We start from the raw sequence: 6,937 nt of genomic DNA on the forward strand, positions 1-6,937 counted from the left end.
TGTGAGGATCGATTGAGTGAATATTTGTAAAACAGCTTAGCAGAGTAGCTGGCACACAGTAGGTACTTAATAAAGTCTTATCACTTTCCTTTTCCTTATCTCAATTTGGACCATTGGGTGCATAGAGAGGAAGAGTCTCTAACAAGAGGGCCAGATTGTGATGGGCTTTACATACCAAAGGAATTTTTGTTTTATGCTAGAAATAAGAGGGAGCCCCTGGAGCTTATTCAGAAGGTAAATGATAAAGTCATATCTGTCCTTTAAGAAAATGATGCTGACAACTGTGTGAAGGAAAAAAATAAAAGAATGAGGAGGGATTCAAAGCAGAGATATCAAGAAGGAGGTGATCACAATTTTCCTGGTGAAAGCTGAGAAGGATTTGAACTAGGTAGGATAATAATTGTGTGAGTGAAGAGAACAGGACGCATGCAGATGTTAGTAGAAATGGTGAGATTTTGCAGCTGCTTATTTATGTTGGATGATTGAGAGACCAACATTACCAAACAGTCTACTGGAAGGAGAATTGTGCCCTTGAACAAAATAGAGAATTCAACAAAAAGGATGTGTTTGAAGGAGAAAAGGAGTCCTACTTTGGATGTGTTGAGTTTGAAGTGCCTTCGGGACATCCTATTCAGAGAATAGAAGTAGCAGATGTGATACATATGCTTAGAGTTTGCACTTAAAGGTGGCAGGTGTGAAAAGATAAAGGGCTGGGGATGGATTTTTAAAAAGAGTAGTAAAGTAGTCAAAAGAACGGACCGAGAGAGAGAGAGAGAGAGAGAGAGAGAGAGAGAGAGAGAGAGAGAGAGAGAGAGAGAGAGAGAGGAGAGAGAGAGAGAGATGATAGGAAAATCTCAAAGGGAGATTAGAATTCAGAGGGAGAAAGTGATTTGGCACTATCAAATACTCAAAGGTCATGTAGGATTTTTATAACCTCAAAAATATTACATGTCAGAATAGTTAGTTTTACACCTACTACATTTTACACTGTCCACACTGTCCACATTGCTCACAATTTTTCAAGTGCTCTGGCAGCTTCAGATATGGAACTGACTTATTTGAAAAACCCGTGAAAATAAATGAGTTGATATCCTGAAATTACAAGACATGTTTACTGGTCTGTCTTTCCATCTCGTACAAAATCTCCTACTCACTTCCAGATGCCAATTATGTTGCTGTCTCCTTTTGCCTCAGCCTGACAAACCAAAACTATATAAACAACCCACTCTAGCTTTGCTGAGTCTTGTTCACTGAAAGCCTTGCATTTGGCTGTAAAGTTTGGCTCCAGAAAACAAAAAAATCTTGCCTGTAAAGTTTAATTATTTGCTTTCTGGGGAAGAGAGTGGCAGCACTTGCTGACAAGAAGCAGTCACAAATGATAATGTCAGTCAGTTTAATTATGATGACTACAGCATGCTGGGATGGAAATTAGATATTCAAGATTAGCAACATGCCAGGTCTTGGACTGGTATATTTTTCAAGCTTGCTTTCTGATCCTCTCTGAATAGATCTTCAAATATCAGTAGACTTGCTGTTCACATGGAAAACTCAAGCTCTCTCAAAAACTAAACTCAGAATTTTGCATGGTCAAGAAGGAATTTCATTTATAATAATAATACTAATAGCAATAATAATAATTATAGTAGCTGTCATTTTTGACACTTTGTAACTTACAAATCACTCCACATATTGAAGTAGGTAGGTGACATAATTAAAAGAGCAATGGACTTCGTGGTTAAAAGGTGTTTATATAAAAATTTTCTCTGATTTTCCATTATATCAATTAAGGCTCACATCAATTAGGTGAAATAGATACCGAAAAGTAGTGCAGCTGCACTGAAAAAAGTGATAGCATGCCCCCACCTTTCCTCAGTTCAGTACACAGAGAAGAATCTGGGGTGTGTGTGTGTGTGCGTGTGTGTGTGTGTGTGTGTGTGTGTGTGTCTGGCAAAGGGAATACTCAGTATTTGTAAAGAAGAGGCCCATGAGATAAGAATGGAGTTTCATTGGATTCATTTCAATTGATTCATGACACCAAATTAGGCCCATGTTTGGATCCAATGTAATGTCAACTTTCAGAAATTCATAACTGATATTCATTGACATTAGAATAAAATTTTTGTCTCAATTTCAGAAGAGGCCAATGTTTTCCTTCCTGATAGCACAGAATATCTGAATTCCCCATTTACTGAAAATCTCCAAACTATAGTAACACTTTGAAGTCTTGGAATTCCCTTCTTCACCTCTATCTACCTCTCAAACTCCCCCTTTGCATTTAACAAATAAGGGGAAAATAATAGATAACAACAAAATCTGTTTTAGGAAAGATAGCTCAAGTTATCTTTTAGGAATGTATGGACCCACGAGAAGGAACATTGGATGGCAAAAAGCCAACTTGGGAACATCATCTTATGCTCAAAATAGAAAGTCATTAGGTAGCCATATGACAAAAAATCCTCAAAAGACTTCCTGATATTTAGATGAATTAAACTGTAAATATCACAATAGCCCTGGAATGATGAGTTCAGTGCCTATTGAAGAGGAGATTGTTTGGCATAGAGTACTAAAATGACTTTACTGTCATAACAATGTCTTACATTTATATTGTCCTTAAGGTTTCAAAGTATAAATACATACTATTTCTTTTGATTACTCTTTATGATCCTGTGATGTAGATCCTATTTTTCCCATTTAATAGATACGCAAATGAGATTTAGAAATTCAACAATGTGCCCAATGTCACACCTCTATGTACCTAAAAATCAGATCCTCTTTATCTCACATCTATTACTTTATCCACTATGCCACCTAGTTATCCAGAATGGGAAGCTCTTGTGAGGAAATTACATTTTCTCAGGTCCTCAAAGCTGATTGGGAAAGTTCAAAGTTAAAACATTAAAGAACAAGTGACTTAATTTATAGAGGAGGTTCTATACAGTGTCTTTGTATTTCAATCTACGTCTACCCTGCATTTGTCAGTATATACCAATTGTCAATAGTAATAAAAAATATTTTAAAACAGTTGAAGGCTAAATATTAAATAATGTGATTATCAAATATTCTTAATGAAGCCAGAGCATTTTGGAAAAGAAAAAAAAACGTATATTAATGAAGATGAAGGCAGTTTTTCTTATGCAGGAAAAAATATGTAATAATCTAAGAGTCAGATGACATATATGGTATGTATGATCTCACATTCTATGATTGTGTCATGAGAACTGGTTGCATTATCAACACAGGCAAATGATGGATAGGGCTGAGATTGCCAAGGATAAAGTTCAAATCAAGAATAATGGAAATGCCAATTATGGAAAAGGGGAGGGAAAAAAATTCTGGGGGAATGTAATAAGAACAAATATGTCCAAGTCAGAATTAATTGAACCATTCTTAGATGAATAAATTAAAGAAAAACTAGACACCCCAAATTTTGATATAACAGATAAGGAACAAAAAGTAAGGACTGAATCTCAGATAGAGTTATAGAAAAGACTGTCAATGCAGCGAAGTGCTTCATTGCCCCACTGGAAGGGACTAAGATGGTAGTGATGGGATATCTATGACATAAGGATAAAAATGAATTCCATGGATTAGACCCACTTTAAGTCCTTTGAAGTTTATGGTGTCAGTGTTAATGTTCTGAACATGGTGGATAGACAGAAAAGTTTTATTATTGGACTAGATCTTTAAGATCTTTAATCATACTGCCATAATGGATAAACAATGAGAAAATGTCCTCTTCCTTCTTTATCTCCAATTTATAGACTTAAGGTGTTGTCTGTTTCTCTGAGAGGTTGAATGGTTTGCTTGGAATTATATGGCCATGTATAACACCAATGTGATTCAGTGCCCCTGACAGCCATGAATATCCTGGCACAATTCTGAATTGTGAAATGTCACAGATTCTCCACATGGAAGAAAGAATCAAAACATTTATTCAGGCACCAGAAAGCCAGATCCATCATAATCTATGCACAATAACAAAGAGGAGGACACCATCATCCCCAAGCTTTCCCCCTGATTCCCACAAGCCAACACCCTCAAATAAATCACAAACAAGCTTTTTCAGTTATGCCAGCTGACTGTACCCTTCCTAGCTCTGACTAGACTCTGACCAATTTCCTCTCAGTTATTCTCTAGCTCCGCCTCTTCCTGTTCCACCTATTCAACAAACTCCTCCCACCACATGTTCCATGTGACTCGACTTCCATGTGACCCAGGCAGATCACATAGGCCTATTAATGAATGGAAAAGATCTTCCCATTTAAATTACCATTACATCATGTCAGAGACAGAAATTGAACCCAGGACTTCTTAACACTGGAGCCATCTTTTTATCAAACATATCATGGATGCTTCTCAGAAGAGTATAACAAATTATACAGACATATAAATGTGTTAGAAGTGTATGCATTGTGTATACTTATATCTGTATATGTTTATATGAACAAACTAGATCTTTAAACAAAAAGTATGGCAAAGAGTCAGGCTGCACATATTGCAAGGATGAACAATTAGTAGACTTTTAAATCCAAAGGGAATTGCTTGTTTCTAATTATTGCTTGAGTTAAGGGAGTATAGAGGAGAAAGAGCTTGCCTCCAAGCCAGGAAGGCTTGGGTTCAAGTTCCCTCTATGACAAATACTGTCTGTGACTCTGCACAAGTAATTTAAGATCCCAGTACTCTGGGCTACTTCAATACATGGAGAAAGTACCATTAGATTTGAACTCAGGTAAGTGTAAATTACCTTATTGGGATCCAAAAAAAAAAAAAAAACCAGGACAAACGTGATCTTGATCTTGAGCAAAATTGTGTTTGTTTTCCCCTCACTCCTAGCACCTTATTTTAGAAACTCAAGCATGACTATGGTCTTTTAAACTGAAGAGGGCCAGGCTAGAGACTTCCCTCCCCAAACCACAACATCTTAGAAAAACTACACCTTTGGATGGCTTTTGATTTCTATAGCAGACAACAAGGTAAGCGGCACCCATATCCAGATGTACTAGTGGGCTTTCCTTCTTGTCTTCTTATAAAATATTAAAAGATAATACTTCATTTCTTGAGCAGGTCTTAAAGAAACTTAGCTGTAAATTAGTATCTGTTTAGGGATCTGATATATAAATATGTCCCTGTAACCTTGAACGAGGTATTCGATCTCTCTTTCATTCAATTTCTTTTCCTGTGAAATAGTGAGGAAATCTGCCATACTGATCTCACAGTATCATAACAAGTATTAAATGTTTCACTAGGGAGCAGGGAAAGGGTGCAGATTGGCCAGAAATCATTCTAGCCACTAAAGTGGGGGGACTGGTGGGCTATTGTATAAATACTATATTTCAATTCAAGTGAAATGATCAAGAAAATAGACAATCAGTAAGTATGCATTAAGCTCCCATCATGTGCCAGGCAATGTGTTAGGCTCTGGAGATGCAAGTGATTTAGTAAGAAACAGAGGAGGGCAGTGGCAACACAGCATGTGTGTAAGCCAGGCAAAATGTCCTGATAGAGAAACAAACTGTAAGAGCAGCAAGAGAGGAAGCTACAATGCGGACATTTGTATGCGCCAACCTTATGATTTATTTTCCTTGTTTAGAATTGCTGGTGGACAGTCTTTGATGAACTGATGGGAGGATGTGAATAAGATTCATGTAGGATGGGTGGGATCAATGAATTGATGATGTGTTTCATTATTGGGGTGAAAATTTAAATTCATGAGCCCATAGATTCATTACAGTACTTAAGTGTGTGAGTATAGCTATTAGTCTGAGGGCTTACATGCGAGAATCAAGACTTCAGAGACGTAGGCGTAAACTATATTATGATCCTCAGGGAGGATCATGAGTGGGGCAAATACAGAATAGAAATGATTTTTGAGAGATGATACCAAGATTAAACCTAGTCCATACAATCCCAGAGCTGAGATTTCTGGTCAAACATAAAAATTTATTTATTTTACTATATATATTTAGATCTAGATATATACTATATCTTTTTATATATGGATAGCAGGTGAATTCTGAATAAACAAGAGAAAGAGTCAATTATAACCAATAAAATAATTTGGATTACATATTATTGAAAATATGTGCATGAACAAAGTTAATGCAACTATGTCCACCATAGTATTGTCTCTCCCTGCACTATTTTAATGTAAATTTCTGTATTTTGTGTGTACCGAGACATTTAATTTTGTCCTTCCCACTAGGCATTCATGTCCTAACTCCCTTGAGATCTGTAACTGGTTTTTTTTGACCCCTTTCCCTGTATCACCATGACTTTGCATAGTGACTAACACTTAGTAATTATTTAGTAAGTACTTGTGGGCTGTCTCTTTGATGATTACAAGAAGAATGTTTCACTTTGGGAGAAAACTAACAATAACTCAAATAAGGACCGAATATTTGACCTTGATAAATAAGAGAAATTTATGATCAAATGTCATTCCTCAGTAGATATATTCCGAAGTGGTCAAAAAACCCAAATAGTTCTCAAAGAGATTGCAAACTATTGCCAACCACATGAAAGAAGGCTCCAAACCATGAATGCAAAATAAAGCATACTTTCTCCCTTTTTTATTATTTATTCTAAGGAATGACTTTCAGGAAGAGAGGAAGAGAAGGGATACAATGGAAAATTTAGCTGATATAAAAACAAAATATATCAACAAAATTTATTCTATAAAGAATCTAAACTCCTTGAGGGATTTTTCTGCTTTAGTTTTTATATTCCTAATACCTAGCATAATGTTTCACACAATAGTTCATGGTGCTTAAGAAATGCTGTCAATTCACCAATTGATTGATCATAAAGAATTCCTTCATGAATGCAAACACCAAAATAACTATATTCAACACTATTCTGATTATTGACCAGAGCTTCAGCTTTATATCGCTTATCTGATTGTGTCTACAGATACTCCATCCTCCAAAAAGCCCTTCCA

This window comes from Notamacropus eugenii, chromosome 6 (genome assembly GCF_028372415.1).
Source record: "Notamacropus eugenii isolate mMacEug1 chromosome 6, mMacEug1.pri_v2, whole genome shotgun sequence".
In the NCBI taxonomy this organism is placed as follows: Eukaryota; Metazoa; Chordata; class Mammalia; order Diprotodontia; family Macropodidae; genus Notamacropus; species Notamacropus eugenii.